At 42.6% G+C, this 19447-nt stretch overlaps 1 long non-coding RNA gene across 1 annotated transcript in view; it reads right to left on the minus strand.

Annotated features, from left to right (window-relative positions):
* Positions 1-15534, minus strand: part of LOC109549455 (uncharacterized) — a 55228-nt gene extending 39694 nt beyond the window's left edge. Inside the window, exon 1 of the long non-coding RNA XR_002175744.3 lies at positions 15278-15534. This is a non-coding gene — a long non-coding RNA (uncharacterized lncRNA). The remainder of the gene's footprint in view (positions 1-15277) is intronic.
* Positions 15535-19447: the final 3913 nt, after the last annotated feature.

A 19447-nucleotide genomic window follows, 5' to 3' on the forward strand; every position in this document is an offset into this window, starting at 1 on the left:
AGGGAGCAGAGAAAGAGGAAGGAAGAGAAGCAGCCTCCAGGCCCAACTTTTCTTTACCAGAGCAGGGATGCTTTCATTTACTACATACGTAGGATTTTTTTGTGTGTGTGTGGTACGCGGGCCTCTTACTGCTGTGGCTTCTCCCGCTGCGGAGCACAGGATCCAGACGCGCAGGCTCAGCGGCCATGGCTCACGGGCCCAGCCGCTCTGCGGCACGTGGGATCTTCCCGGACCGGGGCACGAACCCGTGTCCCCTGCATCGGCAGGCGGACTCTCAACCACTGCGCCACCAGGGAAGCCCTATACGTAGGAATTTTAAATAGGTCTCCTGCTAAAAGAAGTTTGAAAACTACTTCACAACACCATGGTCTCTTCTCTGATACTACAGCCCAGAGATCAGCCTCTCCACCCCATGGGCCCAGTGCAATCCACTGCCTGTGTTTGTATGATGTGTGAGCCAAGAGTGGTTTTTCCATTTGCATATGGTGAAAGTCAAAAAAATCAAAGGAAAACTAATATATTGCCACACAAAAAAATCAGATGAAATACAAATCTCGGTGTCCATAAATAAGGTTAGAACAGGCCACACCCTCTTTTAAGAATTGTCTGCGGCAGCTTCGTTGCTACAATGGCAGAGCTGAGTAGCTGTGACAGACTGTGTGGCCAAAAGCCTAAAATATTTACAATCTGGCCCTTTGCAGAAATGTCTGCTGACCCTTGTATATCCAAGAGTCCGACGTATGCCTTCATTCTTCCTTCACGTCTTCCTTCTCTTCTCTGTCCCCGTTCTCCTTCCCAGCAAAACTTTACTATAGGTTTGTATTTAGAATACAGTTAACTGAGACCACAGGTTTGCTTTTCCATGCTAGTGTATTTTGGTTTGTGACTTAATACTATGGTGTCAGTTTCCCAATTCACCCAAACTCCTATCTGCTTTTCTAACAGCATCCTATAGTCAGTGCAGCAGAAGGAACTTGAGTGAATACCTTACCACTCCCAAAGGTAGCATATGCTAGATGATAAGCATTGCACTTTTCCTGTCCCTTTGGGCCATGAAAGTCTGGGTTACAGAAGGAGCAGAGCTAAAGTACATAGACAACTCCACTGCCTCACAGCTACTTGAGGTCCCAAACAGCTTGCTAGAAGGGCAGAAAGAGGAGGAGGAGATGATGCTTGTTCTCTTTGGTGCTGGTGTGGATTGCTAGAAAGGATTCATTGCTAGAGGTCACCTGGACAGAAGCATCAACCAGTGTCTCTTACATGCATCAGGAGTAAGAGACAGTAAGATGCATTTTAAAGGTGTTTGTTCTCACTGCTAACTGAAGGTATGCAAATTAAGACTATATTAAGGTATCAATTTTAACCCCCTAAAATAATTTTAGAGAAAATTTAAAATTATAAAGCCCAGTGCTTGTAGGATTATAGGGGAAAAGGAACACAAATATATTGAAAAAATAATTTCAGAGATCAAATCAGTAAAATAAATTGAGTCAATATAGTCATGCCTTTGACCAAGGAATTTCCCTGGCAACTTGCACCAAGGCACAGATTCAAATAAAAAAAAAGGAAAAAAAAAAAAAAAAACCCTGTACAAGGAAATTCATTGCAGCATATTTACAGTTTGCTATTTAATAAAAAAAAAAAATCCCAAACTTTATATGCCTGATAAAATGTTTTGATTAATTAAATTAAATGATATATCCATTGGGTAAACTAACCCAATGGATATATCTTGCAGTCATTAGAATGACCATGTTGCCATGTAAAATTTTCCATTTAAAAATAAATATTAAAGTAGAAAAAATAGAACAGAACATTTTATATATGTTGTAGTTGATATAAAAATATGCATGCCTTTAACTAAAATTGGGAAATGAAGTTTCTAACAGTTCTCTGGTAGACCTGGGGTGAACATTTTTCTGTTTTAATTTCCATGAAAGTTATTGTAATAAACTCTTTGTTTTACTATTAAACCCACATTTTTATTAAAGAAGACAAGGGAAAGGAAGAGTGAGGACTGATCTTTGTAACATCACTTTTAGAGACACTGAACAACATTTTATTTGAGGAAGGTTGGATCATAGTCTCCTGGGGGTACCTCTCAAGCCTACGACGCACAGAACTGGATCTGAGTGGGCAACAGGTTGGGCTCTACCCACGAGCTCTGGTAACCATGGCATCAGTAGAGACGGATGCCCCTGATGGGAGGCAGTGACGGGGGCCACTTGAGAAAGTAACTCAGCAGGGCCAGATGGTATTTCTTCAAGAGCTCATTTATTTGGATCAACTAACACACGAAATGGCAGGTATTCTGACAAGGACACGCGATACCTCATTTCCTTGAAGATTAAGAAGGTACAAACATACTACCTGCCTCAGAGAGACTGTGGGAGGCAGAGGGAAGCTCACAGGTGGCCAAGTCGTGAGCAGAGCCATCCTCTGGGATGACAGAGAGAGAAAGAAGTTTATCCTATGTTATGGGTTTGAATTGTGTCCCCCACTGAGAGCAAAGGATATGTTGAAGTCTTAAGCCCTAATATCTCAGAAGGTGACCTTACTTGGAAATGGGGTCATTGCAAATGTAATTTGTCAAGATGAGGTGAGGCCATACCAGAATAGGCTGGGCCCTAATCCAATGTGAATGGTGTCCTTACAAAAAGAGGCAAGCCCGCCCGCCCACACAAACACACACAGAATGCCATGTGATGACAGGCGCAGAGCTGGAGTGATACAGCTGCCAGCCACGGGGTGCCGAAGCTGGGAGTCACCAGAAGCCAGGAGGAGTTGAGGACGGATTCCCTTACAGGTTTCAGTGGGAGCGTGGCCCTGATCATGCCTTGATTTTAGACTTCTAGCCTCCAGAACTGTGAGACAAAATGTCTGTTGTTGTAAGCCACCCAGTCTGTGGAACTTTGTTACGGTAGTCCTAGCTAGAAGCTTAATATACTCTAAAACCTGCTGTGGCGAGCTGAGTGGGTCTGAGCCGGTGACTTTTCCTTGGTGACCTTTTAGGTTGTTAGAACTGGTTACAGCTTGGGTCTTACTGATGTAGGGAACAAGTAGATAGAACCTGGCAATTGGAGACCCACTTTAGGCTTAAGGTGGGCAGAACAGAAATGTGGGCTGTGAGCCAGGCACCCTCCCCCGCATAGCAGCATGCAAGCATTTAATAGCAGAGGGCAGAAGTGGCCAGTGGGAAGAGGCAGGAGAATATGGTGCCCGGACAAAAATATGAAGTGTGTGGTGTATATAGTGACTCAGCACGTGGATCCGGGGTTCCAATCCCAGCTACACCACTGGATGTGCTGTGATGCTACAATAAGTTACTTACCCTCCCTGAGTCTCAGTTACCTTATCTATATAATGGAACTAATAATAGTTCCTACTCTACAGGGTTATTGGGAGGAGTAAATGACTTAATACCTACAAAGTGCTTAGGATTGTACCCAGCACACAGTAGGTACATAATAAATATCACTTGCACACTTCCATGTACACTATCACATTTAATCTCTTACCGATTCCATGATGGAGATTTTATTAGGTTTATGAATAAAGATTCTGAGGGTTCAAAGGTTAAAGAATATGCCCAATGTCACAGAGAAAATAAAAACAGCATGGCTTCCACATATATGTGTTAGCATACGGTCTTTGTTTTTCTCTTTCTGACTTCACTCTGTATGACAGACTCTAGGTCCATCCACCTCACTACAAATAACTCAATTTCATTTCTTTTTATGGCTGAGTAATATTCCATTGTGTGTGTGTGTGTGTGTATATATATGTATGTGTATATATATATATATAAAGGTTCTGATGAACCTAGGGGCAGGACAGGAATAAAGACACAGGAACCTAGGGGCAGGACAGGAATAAAGACGCAGACGTAGAGAATGGGCTTGAGGACACAGGGAGGGGGAAGGGTAAGCTGGGACGAAGTGAGAGAGTAGCATGGACATATATACACTACCAAATGTAAAATAGATAGCTAGTGGGAAGCAGACACATAGCACAGGGAGATCAGCTCAGGGCTTTGTGACCACCTAGAGGGGTGGGATAGGGAGGGTGGGAGGGAGGGAGACGCAAGAGGGAAGAGATATGGGAACATAAGTATATGTATAACTGATTCACTTTGTTATACAGCAGAAACTAACACACCATTGTAAAGCAATTATACTCCAATAAAGATGTTAAAAAAATTTTAAAAAACCAAAACAGCATGGCGACTAGAGATACAACTGAGGCAAGAAGGAGGCAATGGAAGACAAAGCAGGACTATGAGATGTGAGTCAGGGACCTTCTAGTAAGTCGGTCAAACTGTGAGCTTGGTCGCCGGGCTCCTCGTTTATTCGTCTTCCACTCCTTCACGGTACTCATGTCCTAAAGTCTGGTAGATCTGTCACCAATCTGCTGCACAGCCTTCAGGAAGTTAGTCGCATTTCTTAATCAATACCAGAGTCCCTCAACCTCAGCACTACTGATACTTCAGACCAAATAAGTCTTTTTGTGGGAAGCTGTCCTGTGCATTGTAACGTATTTAGGAGCATTCCTGGCTTCTACACGCTAGAGGCCAGTAGCACCCCTTCCCCAATCATGATGATCACAGATGTCTCCAGACATTTTCAAATGTTCCCCGGGGGGCAAAATTGTCCCCAGTTGAGAATTATTGACCTACACAATAGAATTAAAGTACCTGCAAAACGGTTTCACTGGGCCATTCTGAGGAACGAATTTGATAAATATGTTTTTATCTTTAAGAAAGAAACAGAATGCATTTGCCGATATATTACAAGACAAATTTAATATTTATTAATTGTTGCTTGCCAAGTTCAAGAAAAAAGGAGCATAAAACATCTCTTCCTTTCACAAAGTTCACAACCAAGAAGGGGAGGGAAGAAAGGGGCAAAGGCAAGAAGCATTGGCGGGGTCAAAAAGGCCTAGAAAGAAATTGCCCTCAATTGACTCAATAAGGGGACTTTATAAGAAAACAGGATAGGGGCTACTTACTGAAGGATGGGAACAGTTTCTGAAGACGGAGATAAAAGCTCCTAGAGAATGGATACGTCCGAATGCAGGACACAGTACAAGCCAGGTGAGGAACAAACAGGAGCTAAATCTCCCGAAGTAATTTGCATTTTCCCTCTGCCTGGAAGGCCTTTCGCACTTGGATTCACAAACCAGATCTTCCTCCTTCCAGACTCAGCACGATGCCTCCAACTCCTCCGAGAACGCTTCTCTGAACTCCCAGATTTGGCGAGATGCCCCTTCTCCTTGTTCCTTTGTGGACCCTGTAGTTCCCATCAGTGTCTCTCGTGGGGTTGCTATTGACATTTGGGATGAGTCTGTTCGTCGCTGAGCAATCCAGTAGGACTACCTCATGCACTGTAGGAAAACTCGCATGTCTGACCCCCACTCCCTAAATATCCTAAATATACTCCCCAGTCATCGTGACAACCAAAAATCTCCACACATTTTTCCCAATGTCTCTAAGTGGGCAATACCAGTTGAAAGCCACATATTAATACTTATGTTTTTCCTAAAACCATGTATCTGTCTCCTCTTGTTGATGGTAAGCTCCTTCACGATGGGAACTGTTGATTTCACATCATCCTTGCACTGCTAAGACCTAGCCCAGTGCCGAGTTTGCAGTTGGTCCTTGGTAAATATTTGCTGACCTAATTAGAGCAGAAGGCTCATCTAGGGCAAAATTGGAAACTCAAAATTGAAAGATAAACTGGGGCCAGACGGTAAGGGACTTTGCATACACTGAAGAACCTGGGTTTTATTCTATTAGGCGAAATCATATGAAATTGACATTTTTGTAAGTCAAAAATGGCCAATTAACAGTTTCATAGAGTTCATCCTAATATAAGGCAGTATTTACTTAACTTTCTCTTGTTTTTTCCTTTTTTTTTTTAAAGTATAGTTGATTTACAATATTGTGTTACTTTCAGGTATACAGCAAAGTGATTTGGTTATACATATATACGTTTAACTTTCTCTTTCAATTGAGATACTCTTTTTTAGCTTAAATACCTAACTTTGGTCCCATCTTAAACACTAACATCCATGAAATAATGGGCTAAGTGTACTAAGTTTTTTTCTTAAAAAAAGAAATTAAAACATTGAAACGATGGATTCTTCACAACTTACACTCATCCATACACCACTTACCGTTATATCATGTGCCACAAGTGGACAGACACAGGTCCTGCTGTCAGAAACTGTGCTCTAAACAATTGAATGCATCCATTGTAGACTGAGGTGGTGGTGACACTAGTGGCCATGAAAAGGGGGTGGAGGGTGTTTAAAGAAGGCGGATAAGGAGGAAAGAGGGGGAAAGAATCATGCAGAACAAGGAAGAAATGGGGGGGAAGAGGAGAAGGAGAAAAATACGGGCAAGGTAGGAAAAGACAGAAGAAAGAGAAGAAAGAAAAGAAACAGCGGATGATGGCTATGGGCTCGGATTAGTGCCTCACTTTGGTTCTCAGGTTCCACCCCAGCGCTGCAGTACAGTCAGTTCAGAGTCTGATTATCATGGCTGACGGAGCTAGCGCCTGACTATTTTTAGATGAAATTAATCATTTTCTTGTGTTATTTTTGGTTCAGATAATGGCTGGAGCACACAGCCGCTTCTTCATGAGCTGCCAGCGAGAATGTAAACAAGGTTGAATCTGCGCTTGGCAGGTTCTAAATTCAGCTCGGCCATCAGGAAGCCGAACTCCCTGAGAAAGCGGACTCTCCCGCCGGGGATGAGGGGCTGTAGGGGGGGCCTTAACCAGTCATAATACTGAACAGATCAACAGGAGTGAAATAAGTCAGACAAAGACAAATACTCTATGTCATCACTTATACGTGGAAAGTAAAAAGACAGACAAATGAATATAACAAAACAGAAACAGATTCACAGATACAGAGAACAGACTAGTGGTTCCCAGTGGGGAGAGGGGAGGGGGGAGGGACAAGAGAGGGGGAGGGGACTGAGAGACACAAACTACTACGTGTAAAATAAATAAGCAACAAGGATATATTGTGCAGCACAGGGAAATGTAACCATTCATTTATAATAACTTTAAATGGAGTATAATCTATAAAAATATTGAATCACTATGTTGTATACCTGAAACTAATATAATATTGTATCAACTATATTTCAACTTTTAAAAAGTAAATAATAAAATGACTTTAACCCAAATGCTTTCTTTGTTCTATTTCTCTTAAGTCAGGCACTATTTAAGTCAGCACTACTGACATTGAGACTGGATCATTCTTCATCGAGGGGCTGGCCTGTGCATTATAGGATGTCTAGCAGCATCTCTGGTCTCTACCCACTAGATGCCAATAGTACTCACCCATCCCAACATGTGTCTAGACGTGGCCAGATGTCCCCTGGTGGACAAAATCACCCTCCACTGAGAACCATGGGTTTAAATCAATAAATTTAAGTCAGAATATTATAACTCAAATTATGGTGGCACGGACTCCTAACAACTTTATTCCCAGAAACTAGAATTTCCAAGCTGCCTCCTATATATATGAGAAAGAACAGAACGTTCTCATTTATTTGCTCTTGCCTTTTGGTTGCTACTGGTGACCTGTGAGAAACAGCTGCATCCCCAGGCACAGGTTCCAGGCTACCAGGGCTGGCGCTGCTGTTGTCCCCACCCTGGCCTTGGGAGATGCCACTGCTCTTTCCTCACCTGCTTCATCTCAAGCATATGCCATGCCCTCCTGTCTAACTCCACACGGTAGGTCAGAGAAGCAAACATAGTTGTTGATTAGATTTCACTGAAAGCTCAAGGACAGTAGCAGGGAATTATAATAATAGGGTAACCGACAGTTCCTGCTTTGACCGCCCCTGGCCAGGCCTGGGCTGGCTCTCAGCCTCTCTCTTAGCCTCTATCAATGGGACCTGAGGTGGAGTGCTCTGCCCCCAGAATTTCTCTAGTTAAGTCCATTTCATTGAAATTTGTCCAAACTGTGTCCCCTACTTGCACCCAAGGCTCACACAAGGGAGACGCTTTCCTCTAGGTTCAGAGCAACACTCACTTCAGGAGCCACCTGCTCCCAGGACGACTGGCAATGGGAACGGGAATCTCGGCTTCCATCACAGGGATGTAAACTGATGCTGAGTCCCCAGAAAAATATTCACTCAATGACTGACATCAGAACATTTCTTGTGTCCAGGCACATGGGACATACACAGTCCAGAGCAAATCCAGTTTTCCTTACTTTCTCCTTATCAAGCCTAAACTGAAACACCAGGAGACAACCCCATTAAGTAGATGATCATAATAAATCAGGGTGAGGTTACATGGGAACCTAGAGCGAGCACGTGACCCAGGCTGAGGCAGTACAGGAGGCATTCTGGGTGGAGGTGAAGCATTAGTAGCATAATGAAAGGGGACCAGAAGTTGGCCCTATAAAGTTTATGGGAGACTGGACAGGAGGAGAATCAGGAACTGATTTCCAAAACAAATGCACACTGTGCTAGAAAACAGCCCAGCATATTAAGAACGATACAAAAATACAGATTTTCATGGATGTACAAAATAGAACAGACAGTGGCAAAAGATCAGAATTGGACCAGGTTAGATTCAGACGAAAGGAGACCAGGATCCGTTGACTGAATTTTAGAAGATGATCTGGGCTGCTCTACGGTAACCCTTCAACAGCTAGCAACTCTTCAGACATTCTAGCCATACTCCCCTTCAAAAAGGGGCACAGGCTTTCCTGTTTTATCAAAAAGTTACTCTGATTTTCCCAACCACAAGGATTGGATTGGGAAGAAGAGGAACTTCTTTCTTGTATATGTTAGGCTACAGAGAAATGAGAGCTTAATATCAGAACCAAGGGAACGAGCTGTCCAGTACCTCCCTGTGTCCCAGGGAGCTTAGTTTCTTGGAGCTCCTCTGAAAGGACCCTGGGTGTGACTGTAGAACCCACGCCAACCCCTGTCCTAGAGAAACAAACCCACACACACTTAGACCAAGTTAAGGAATGTCTGCTTTCCCAGACCAGTTTGCACTGCTGGCTCCCAAGCTCCCCTTCCAGAACTGAACGTGAGGAGAGAATCAAGCACGCGAGCTGTCACTTATCCCTCTGACACTTGCCCGAGGTTGAATGTTGGGGTCATTGTTTTCTCTAGACCACAGCCTCCTCGTGAGTGGTGGCTTTCAGACAGAATTTCCTAATCCAAACCCAAATGTCAGATGCTATGAGCAGCCAAAAGAGAGCCTAAAAGAAAGGTCAGATTGGGTTATCCCAATAGGTACCTCAGGAAGAATAGTGACCGTCACAGTTTCAAAGCATTCTCTGCAGAGGCTCCTATCTCAGTATGTCTAATGAAAGGAAACTTCCGTAGAAAGAAGACCGGGAGTAAGCGCTACCCAGAGAGTTTATTTCTTCTGTACAAATAGCTACTGGCTCATGTACTAGAGCCAGGGAGAGGTTGTAAAAGCAAAAAGTCCTTAAAATCTAAGAGGCATGTTGAAATTCACACCCAAATATGAGATCAGGGACGGGAATTACCTTTTCTCCATGGTCCAACTCTCTTTAACAAGTCGAAGTTGAACAGGGCATTTCATTGTGTTGATAACAACACTGGGAATGGGTAAAGGCTCATGGGAAAGAAAGCCAGAAGAGGGGTAATGACTGTCACAGGAACAGGAGGGGTGACTGTCCCTACACGTGCTAGGGGATAGGTTTTTGAGATTTTTTAAGTTTCAAACAACAGAGACTCAACTTGAATTAGTTTCAGTAAAAAGACAGGAAGTAATTGGCTCCTATAAAACATAGAAGGTAAGAAGATGGGCTTCAACCATATGATGGGTTTCTGGCAGCACGAAAATTATAACAGGACTTTGGTTTCATGTCTCATTTCTGCTTCTATCAATGTGCTGACCTCATTCACTTCCACTAAGATGGGCTTCCTCCATGATGTAGAGAGCACAGCCAGAGGCTGACTGAGAATTGCATTCTTGGGTAAAGAGAGAGAAACAGATCCCTGCCTCAGTTCTATTTGAAATGACCACAGTGAAAGATGCTGATTGGCCTGCCTTAGGTCATATGCTCTTTCCTGGTTCAATCTCAAAGGCCCAGAGTATGGGGTATTATAATTGGCCCAGGCAGGGTCAGGTGCCCACCTCTGGAGCAGAAAGGCAATTTGGGTGTGACTGTAGTAAGGTTTGCACATGTGTACATATCTATGTGGGGAAGGCGGAGGAAAGAAATCAGTAACTACTACTGCAGATATGCTCAATATAAAGACCTTTGAATCGAAGTGAAATTTTTTAAACTTGAGAAATTAAAAATCTATTTTCTTAGTCCCCTCTTGGAAGCAACATCTGTCCCTTTCTTCTGATTTCCATATCATTTCATCTGTAGCCCCTTCATACCATTTATCTCCCTGGCAACTCATTTGAACTCCCCTACAAAGCCTTGAGTACCTGCAGATTAGATCAGATAAGAATAACTAATTCTTCTCATCAACAAAACAGAAGCTTGCTTGTTTCTGTTCCTGTGTACATTGCCTTCCTACCTATTAACATATATAAATCATTCCTGCTCCTATCTAAGCCAGCCTCATGACATATGCTGTAGACCCCATCCCCTCCTATCTACTCAAGGATTTTGCATTTCAAATGATCTCACCTGCCTCTTATATCAAGGATTTCTCCCTCTTCCTGGATTATTCCAATTAACATATAAATATACTATAATTTCTTCCATCTTAACAAAATATGGACCTCCCTTAACCCCATGTCCCCCTCCAACAACTGCCCCATTTTTTTTCTCTTTTTAGACAAACTCATTAAAAGGGTAAACTCTGCTGTCTCCAATTCTTCATCTCCCCTTCTCTCTTTAACCTTGTTTGATCAGGATTTTGTCTCCACCACCCCACTGAAGCTACTCTTGCCAAGCTCATCAGCGTCTTCCATCTTGCCCAATCCAATGGGTATTCCCTGTCTTCATGTGACTAACTTCTAAGCATCATTTGACACTTCATTGCACACAACTCCCTTCCTAAACTTCTTCTTCACCTGGCTCTGTCACGACATATTCTGCTGGTTTTGCTCTTACCTACTTGGCTACTCCTTTTGAATCTCCTTTGCCAGGTCCTCCGTTTGTTCACAACTTTCAGATATAGCAATGTGCCTGGCTAGCTACTCACTCTACACTCTCGCTGGGGAAACACAACTATGACTTTATGTAAAATCTAGATGCTGACTACTCTAGTTCAGAACTCTCCCTCTTTTTTCAGGCTTGTGTCTCCATCTGCCTATTCAGTGCCTTCCTTAGCATGCCTGAGATTTTTGAACTTACCAGGGTCAAAAGAGAACTTACCCGCCCCCACTATACACTGATTTCTCTCCAGTCTACCCCATCTCATTTAATGATACCACTATTCTCTCAGTTGCTAAGACTGTAGTTATAGGAATTACCCTTTCTTCTTTGCTTTTCCTAACACTTCACATCCAGACCATCAGCAACTTCTGTTGATTCTGCTTCCGAAACACATTCTGAATAGGACCTTCTCTCACCACCCCCACTGCTACCAGCCTAACTCGTGTTACCGCCAGTCCTCACCTGGACCACTGGAAGAGCATCCTAATGGCTTCCTCACTTCCCCTGCAGTTCATCCTCTACATCGCAGCGAGAGTCATCTACATTCAGATCATACTCTTCCCCTGCTGAAAATCCTGCAAGAGCTTCCCAGTATATTCTAAATTAAATTCAAAATCCCCATTATAGCCCACATGATCCTGCTTCCTCCTACTTCTCCATCCTCTCTTCTCCTGTTCTCTCTCTTGTTCAGATGTTCCAGCCACACTGGTCTTTTCGCCGTCCCTCCTCCATACCAATCTTGTTCCCCTTTTAGAGCCTTTGCTCAGTTTCCTCTCATGAGAAACTGCTCCCCTCACCCCAGTTCTTCACACAGCTGTCTCCTTGCCATTCAAGTCTCTATTCAAATGCCACTTTCTTAAGGAACTCCTCTACCTACACATACAACAGTCACAGTAATTTGGTACCTCAGAAAATCTTTCTTCTATAATGCTGTTTTATTTCCTTTATAGTACTCTTCTAAATTACACCATGTGGCTATCTAGGTACCTCTTTATTTTCCATCTTCCCCCACTGGAGTATGAGCAGGTACCACATCACTCTGATTTCTTTTATTTCAATATTCACTCATTTTCTCATCTGTCTACAACTCCTTGATCAATATCTAGCAATAGTAAATTCTTTTTTTTATAAATTTATTTATAAATTTATTTATTTATATTTTTGGCTGCGTTGGGTCTTCATTGCTGCGCGAGTGGGCTTTCTCTAGTTGCAGCGAGCAGGGGCTACTCTTCGTTGCGATGTGCGGGCTTCTCATTGCGGTGGCTTCTCTTGTTGCGGAGCACGGGCTCTAGGCACGCGGGCTTCAGTAGTTGCAGCACATGGGCTCAGAAATTGTGGCACAGGGGCTTAGTTGCTCTGCAGCATGTGGGATCTTCCCAGACCAGGGCTCAAACCTGTGTCCCCTGCATTGGCAGGTGGACTTTTAACCACGGTGCCACCAGGGAAGTCCCTATAGTAAATCCTAATTAAATACTTGTTGAATGAAAAAATAAACTCTTGTCTCCCACTGTTCTTTTCACAGTAGATGTTCAGTAAGTTTCAGATGGTTCATTGGATGGACGGAATCGTGGGTGGAAGAATGGGTGAACGAATGGATGCATGGATGAACAGATAGATAAATATATAAAATCAACCAATTTAATATCTCCCCATTACTGGCAAATATAGAGTGGCAATCATGTTCTTTTTCTCTCTTTTTTAAGTTATCTACTGCAATATGACAAAACAGCCCAAAACTTAGTTGATTATTTCTCATCTTCAGGTAGTTCACTGGGTGACCCTTCTGGTTTACCTGGTATTGGCTAGGTTGTTAGGGTGGCTGCAGTCATCCAAGGACTAGGTTAGAAAGGAGCATCCAAGACGGCTCTCTCATCTTGCTGGTGGTTAATACTGACTGTCGGCTGAGAGTTCAGCTGGGACTGTCAGCCAGGGCACGCACTTACACTTGTCATCTCCATGTCACTTGGGTTTCTCCCAGCATGGCAGCTGGGTTCTGAGGCATCCCAGGAGTGACTGTTCTAAGAGATTCAGGCAGAAGCTTTAAGGCTTTTTCTGACCTGGGCTTGAAAGTCCCAGAATATCATTTCTGCCACATTCCATTTGTTAAGCAATCGCTAACGTCAGCCTAGATTTAAGGCTCCACCTCTTGAAGCGAGGAGCAGCGCTGACGGCAGCCATCTTTGATACTGTCTACCACACCTGCAAACAGGCAGCTCACTTGGTTCTCCAAGGAGATCACATTTACTGGATACAGATCCTTCCCTACTCTTTATGGAAACTACTTTGAGTATGTGCATCTCTGTGTTTTAAGTGGATTCGATTTTACCGATCTTGAATGAGTAAAAGGAGATCTTTCAAAAGTCAAGCCTTTATAACTCAGTGGCTACATGGTCATTGTCTAAAATCTCTGTCTTCAGAAATCCTCACCTCTTCTTTGTTCCAAAAATACAATCTTGTTTCACTTTCTTTAAACTCTTCTGTGCATTCTAACTAAGGTTCTCTGTTTTCCATCTCTATGTACCTGCCACCTGTTCCTTTCCGCCCACCACATCTCCTTCTCATTAGCTCAGATAGGTTTATACAGGAAGAAAAAGTCCGTCCTAAAATACGAGCTAGAAAACAGGATCTGAACAACCAACTGTGGGTATAAATCAAGGCAGAGGAATAAGAGTTGAATTGTTAAATTAGAGATTGGGCTCTAGTCAGGATGCTACAATCTTCCTTCCAGTCGTTCTCACTCGCACATAAAAATTCTATATGGAGCGAAAACAAACCAGAAAATAAAAATCTTGAGCTTCACCCAGACCTAGGAATCAGAAGCATGAGGGGTAAGCCTGGACACTTACATTTTTTTTTTTAAAGATCCACAGGTGACTCTGCTGTTCTTTCAGTGTGAATTATCTCTCTCAGGTTTCAAGATACCATCTTGAAAGGAAAACCTAGCTCTTTTGCAATTATGGGTCATCTTATGAGCACACACTTATAATTTTTCTATTGAAGAAGTGACTGGAAATATCTGCTAAGTTTCCCAGTGTGATTGTATGTCCCAATTTCTGGATGAAGGTATTTGTACATTTATATGGAAACTTAATAAGAAGATAGCTTTCAATTTGCAGAGGTTCACTTTCCAGGCATCTTTTCAACATTGATCCTATTCTGCAAAAGACATTGACCTCACAAGAAAGAGTCACAGCCAGGTTCTCACTGTGCTGAATTTCCTCAAGTGCACCCCTGTAAGTGGGCCACAGCTGCAGCCAGCAGATTTCGCACTTCTCTTGCTCCTGCTGAGGAAGAAACGTGCTGAGGCCAATAACCTGGTGAATAATTCATTTTTCCGAAGGACAATCTGTAAGCCTTAGGATTGCTTTTTGCCAAAATAAAGAGCAAATTTAAAAGATAGTCGTATTTTCTGCGTGTGTATAACATTTTATAATTTTCTAATCATTCTCTTAACACTGAGGCTGTTGACCATAGCTAATATTTGTTAAGAGCTTGTCATGTGCCAGGTTTGGGGCTAAGTGCTTCCACATAAATCATCTCATTTAATTTTCATAACACTCTGAGGTGGGTATCGTCATTTTTTATCTCTCTTTTCCAGAGGAAGCAACTGAGACAAAAGTTAAGTAACTTTCCCAGGGCCACGCAGAATTAGAATCTCTGTCATGGTTACCATGCTAGACCACCTCCCATTTCCATATGTTCCTATATTTTTATCAATCTATCTGTCTATCTACTGTAGATCAATAGATAGAGTAAGAGCTAGAGGTAGAGATAGATTGATTTAATAATCACAAAACCCTGGGTGATAAAGCAAATCAAGTATTACGGTCCCCACTTCCTGATGAGAAAACTTAACCTGCAGAATTAAAACAACCTGCCCAAAGTAACATATTAGGGAGGCAAAATCGGTTTTCTGACCAGAGTCCTGTGGTCTTCTCACATCCTTGCGGCAACTCCAACAGAGCCAAAGGGATTTCTCTAAATCTTGCCTTGCAGCCTGAATGGGGGTGGGGTGGGGTAGGATGGGATACGGTAACACGCTGAGCCCAGTGATGACACTTCCAGCCAAGAAGAATTCTTTATCAAATTCCCATCAGCCCCAAGACCAGATCGTACCAAGATTTTGCAATATGAACATAATATTCCCTACCGTCCGGGATCTGATCCTTTTCCATCGGGGAACATATTTGCAAACAATGGCTCCTAACTGATCAGGAACAGAATCCAACTCTTACTCCACACTTCAGGACCTTTACACCACATTGGAGACAACAGCCCTGAGGTTAAAGGGCTGTTCTGTGTCTAACCACTGAAGCTCTTGCTTGAAGGAAGGTTTCCCAAAACGAACCCCCAAAGAAACTGAAAATGGCATGAACGTACATCCTGTTACTCAACACTCCCTGGGTTTCGTAACGTGAAGTCAGGAAGAAAAGGTGCCAACATTCCTGAATGTTATGATCATTAAGGAGCAAACTCTAATGTTCCCACACTTGAAAGTTAAAAAGATGGGATTATTTCCTCTCCTCCTCACTTATGGAATCACTGCAAAACCATATGGGCTGAATTAGGCATCCAACGTGAATGTTCCCTTTACCATTCCCTCTGGGGAACCTTGGGGCTCATCCCAGGCAACTGGCTTTAAAGACAAGGATATCTTATTGGGAAACATAATCATGATCCCTGATATTAATAAGCACTTTCTAACTTCAAAGCATAATAACCATTGCCCTCATTAAATCTCATAATCTCCCAGAGAAGAGGCAGGCTTCATCATTTCTACCTTATGAATGAATAAACTGAGGTAGAGCCCTATGGAATATGAAGCCATGTTCTACCTGATTGTGGAAGCACTGGATTATTTAATGAGTGTTATGCTAAATTAAAATGTCAAAGTTGAATGTTTTTTCTATTACTATTTGGTGAAAGCCAAAAAAAGGCATTTAAGACCATGTGTTATGATCATGAAAAGCATTAGACCTGGTTGTATGGTCTTGGCCTTGGGATTTAACTTTTGTAAGCTTTAGTTTCCTCATTTCAAAAATGGAAATAAAAATAGAGCCTACCATAATGTCTTGTTGTTTGGATTAAATAAATTAAAGTACATTAAAGTTTCTGGCACACAAATAAACATTCAATAAAGTTTAGAAGTTCTTGTTAGGTCAGTTCCTTTTACCACAGCCACCCATTGATTAATTCATTGATTCACTAGTACTTATTGACAGCCTTGAGTGTCATAGGCTGTGCTGTCCAGAAAGGATACAGCAGTGAGTAAGACAGACAAGGCCATTCCTATTTATGAAATGTATCTTATTTCTTATTATTAAATTAATTCATACAAAATGTGGGTCATTCTCCAATGGTGATTTTGTTTTTGAATTTTATTTTATTTATTTTTTTATACACCAGATTCTTATTAGTTATCCATTTTATGCATATTAGTGTGATTTTGGTTTGACCTCACCATTCATGTGGTTAAAAGGTTTCACTGGTTGTACTTCCAACTGGACCACCGTAGGCATTGTACAGGCTTGGGTAGCTTTGATTGAATGCTGCTAGTGAATGCTGGAGAATTTGAAGACAATGCTCTGACCTCGGCCTTCTAACCGAGGGAACCGAACAAAGCCTTGTAGAATTTGACACCTACTTATTCCTGTCTAAGTACATGCAGCTGGGGAAATCTGTGTTAGGTCTCTCTCGTTGCAGACACTGTGAGGACCTCTGCGGTGGAAAAGAGGAGCAGACGGGCAGATTCAGGCAACGCTTCAGGGTGATTGTGGCCACAGAGCATCAGTAGTATTTTTAAAAGAAGCGATATCAATATGGCATTCCACAGGGAAGGCACAGAGTTAACAAACACATGAGGTTCTCTTCACTAGAGCTTGTTGCTTGAGGATTTCACTGGTCTCAGCACCTACAACTCTTCTCCTATACCTTCCTAATTGCATTTATATATATTTATATCATTTATATATGTGTGTATACACACACACACACACATATAGACATGCATATTTTTTTCAACAAACAAATGCCTTTTGAGTAATAACTAAAGGAGACATTTACTGAGCTTTTCTTTAAGGCCAGAAAGGCTGATGGCTGCCCTGACATACATTAGTGCGTTTAATCTCCCTGAGATTTCTATGATGCAAGTATAATTACTTGTCTTATTTTCCAGAAGAGGAAACTGATGTTTGAAAACATGACACATGCTTCTGTGGCAGAGCTGGAATTTAAACTTGCTTAAGGGGCAGAGCTGGAATTCAAAGCCAGTGTGGCTCATTGTATTCTAAAGTTCACTATCCCAGGAAGGATGAGACGGAAGCAGGAAAAGAGGAAGTGAGGGAGGGAGAAAAAGACGAAACAAGGAAAGAGAATCCTTTAGGCAGCTCTAATTCAGCAACTTGAAGTTATGGCAAAAACAAACGAAATAACTCGTACCCATATTTTAAAGTCCAAGAGTTTAGTGCTTGAACCCACTGAGAGAAGACGGGGCAACCTACTGGGAGAAGATGTGTGTTGGGAGAAGAAAGAAGTGGTGGAGATGGGACAGAACTGCAGCCCAGCCCGCTCAAGCCTCACCCGGAGCACCCAGCATGCTGAACGTCACAGCAGTTGACAGTGGAAATCATTTCCCAGGAGAGGACAGACCTACACCTGGTGCCTCTGAGCACATGGTGCCTTGAGCCCTCAGTCCAGGAGGAGGCTTGAAGGTGTCAGTCCCAGCCGAGGAGTCAGCTCTGCCAGGTGAAGTCTTCTCATCCTTCGAGACATAAGTTAAATTTCTCTTCCTCTTTAGTGAAAACACCCACTCCACCCACCCCTAGCTCCCAGGGCTCTCTCTCTCTTGTCTGAAGCCCTTGTAATTATAAAATTGAAAATAGCCAACATTTACTGAGTGTTCTCTATGTACTAGGCACCACGTTAAACCCTTTCTATGTTTTGAACCATCATAACTATCTTTCAAGGAAGTTGATTTTTAGTTCCATTTTACTGGGACCATGATGGTTAAATAATTTCTCAATATCATCTTGCTCCCAACTGACAGAACAAGGTTGCTAACCCAGAGCTCAGATCCTTTCCCCTGCAATATGGCCTTCCTTGCGGTTGGCTTAGCCCAGGTGTTAAGAGAACAATGACGGAAGAGGCGGTGAGCAATCTGAGACTCTTCCCAAAAAGCATTGCAGCAGCAAAGAGGGAAATGTGCAAAACTCCGCGCCTGGAAGTTTGACCTGCTCTGGAAAGGGCTCAGCTCGAAGCCCGATATCATAGGCACTGTCAAGAATCAGAGGTGCACAGCCACGGGCAGAGTCTAATTTCAATTCCAGGACGTTTCGTGCAACAGAACGTAAGGCAACAATTATTCGCTAAATAGAAAATTAAAGGCATAGATAAAGTCAAAGCTTAAACCAGTGAAGCAAAAATCACAGAGACTCCAATTTCCTTCTGCTGCTTGTAGCTGCCAATTTGAAAAGAAGAAATCCTGGATATAGTAAAAATATAAGATCAATGGACCATGGTTGATAGATGGTGATACCTCTGATCCCATACACACCCCCGCCCCCAGGATTAGCCCTTTCCCGCCCACTGCCCAAAGCCAGGCAAGTTGGATAGAGTAAAACCTGTGAGTGAGAGGTCCCTGTTTCTATTCATATGAATTTCACTTCCTATGAATAAACTCCAGCCCTGAGTAAGTTCTGGTAAAAAGAGTTTTATTTCCCTAGACTCCTCGTCCGTCTACTTCTGCCAAAATGTATTTCCTAAGTATTTTAACTTTAAACACACACGATCTCTTGGTATTTTCTAAATCCTGACTTTGCTCCTTTTCTAAAATTCAGTATACAGTTAAGGTTTCCTGTTTAACAGATAAGTGGTGACACATGGAAAGGTTCTAAATTTTTGCTTCCCGTGGGTACATATGTAAGACACAGGGTCAAATGTTAAGTGCTCTGGGTCATACTTTACAAACCACTGCCTAATGAGGTCAAACACTACTTGTGATTTCCTTTATCCTCTGTATTTATGCCTCTCCTTTGACTTCTTCCTTACAGGTATCTCTCACATCTTCCCCACCCCCGCTCTTAATCCTCACTGCCTCTCTTGCCTGGACAATTGCAAAAGTAATCACTTCTCGAGCACCCTCCATACAGTTGCAAGAATATGTTTCTAGTGTTTTCTGATCCATAAATCTGATTATATTTTATCCTTGTTCAAAAAGTACAATGGGCTCCCCATTGCCCACAAGATAAAAACCATCCTCCCTGGACATGCATACTAGGACCCTTCACAAACTTTTACCTCCCCTACCACTGATACCATTCAT

The sequence above is a fragment of the Tursiops truncatus genome, chromosome 17 (assembly GCF_011762595.2).
Source record: "Tursiops truncatus isolate mTurTru1 chromosome 17, mTurTru1.mat.Y, whole genome shotgun sequence".
Taxonomy (NCBI): domain Eukaryota; kingdom Metazoa; phylum Chordata; class Mammalia; order Artiodactyla; family Delphinidae; genus Tursiops; species Tursiops truncatus.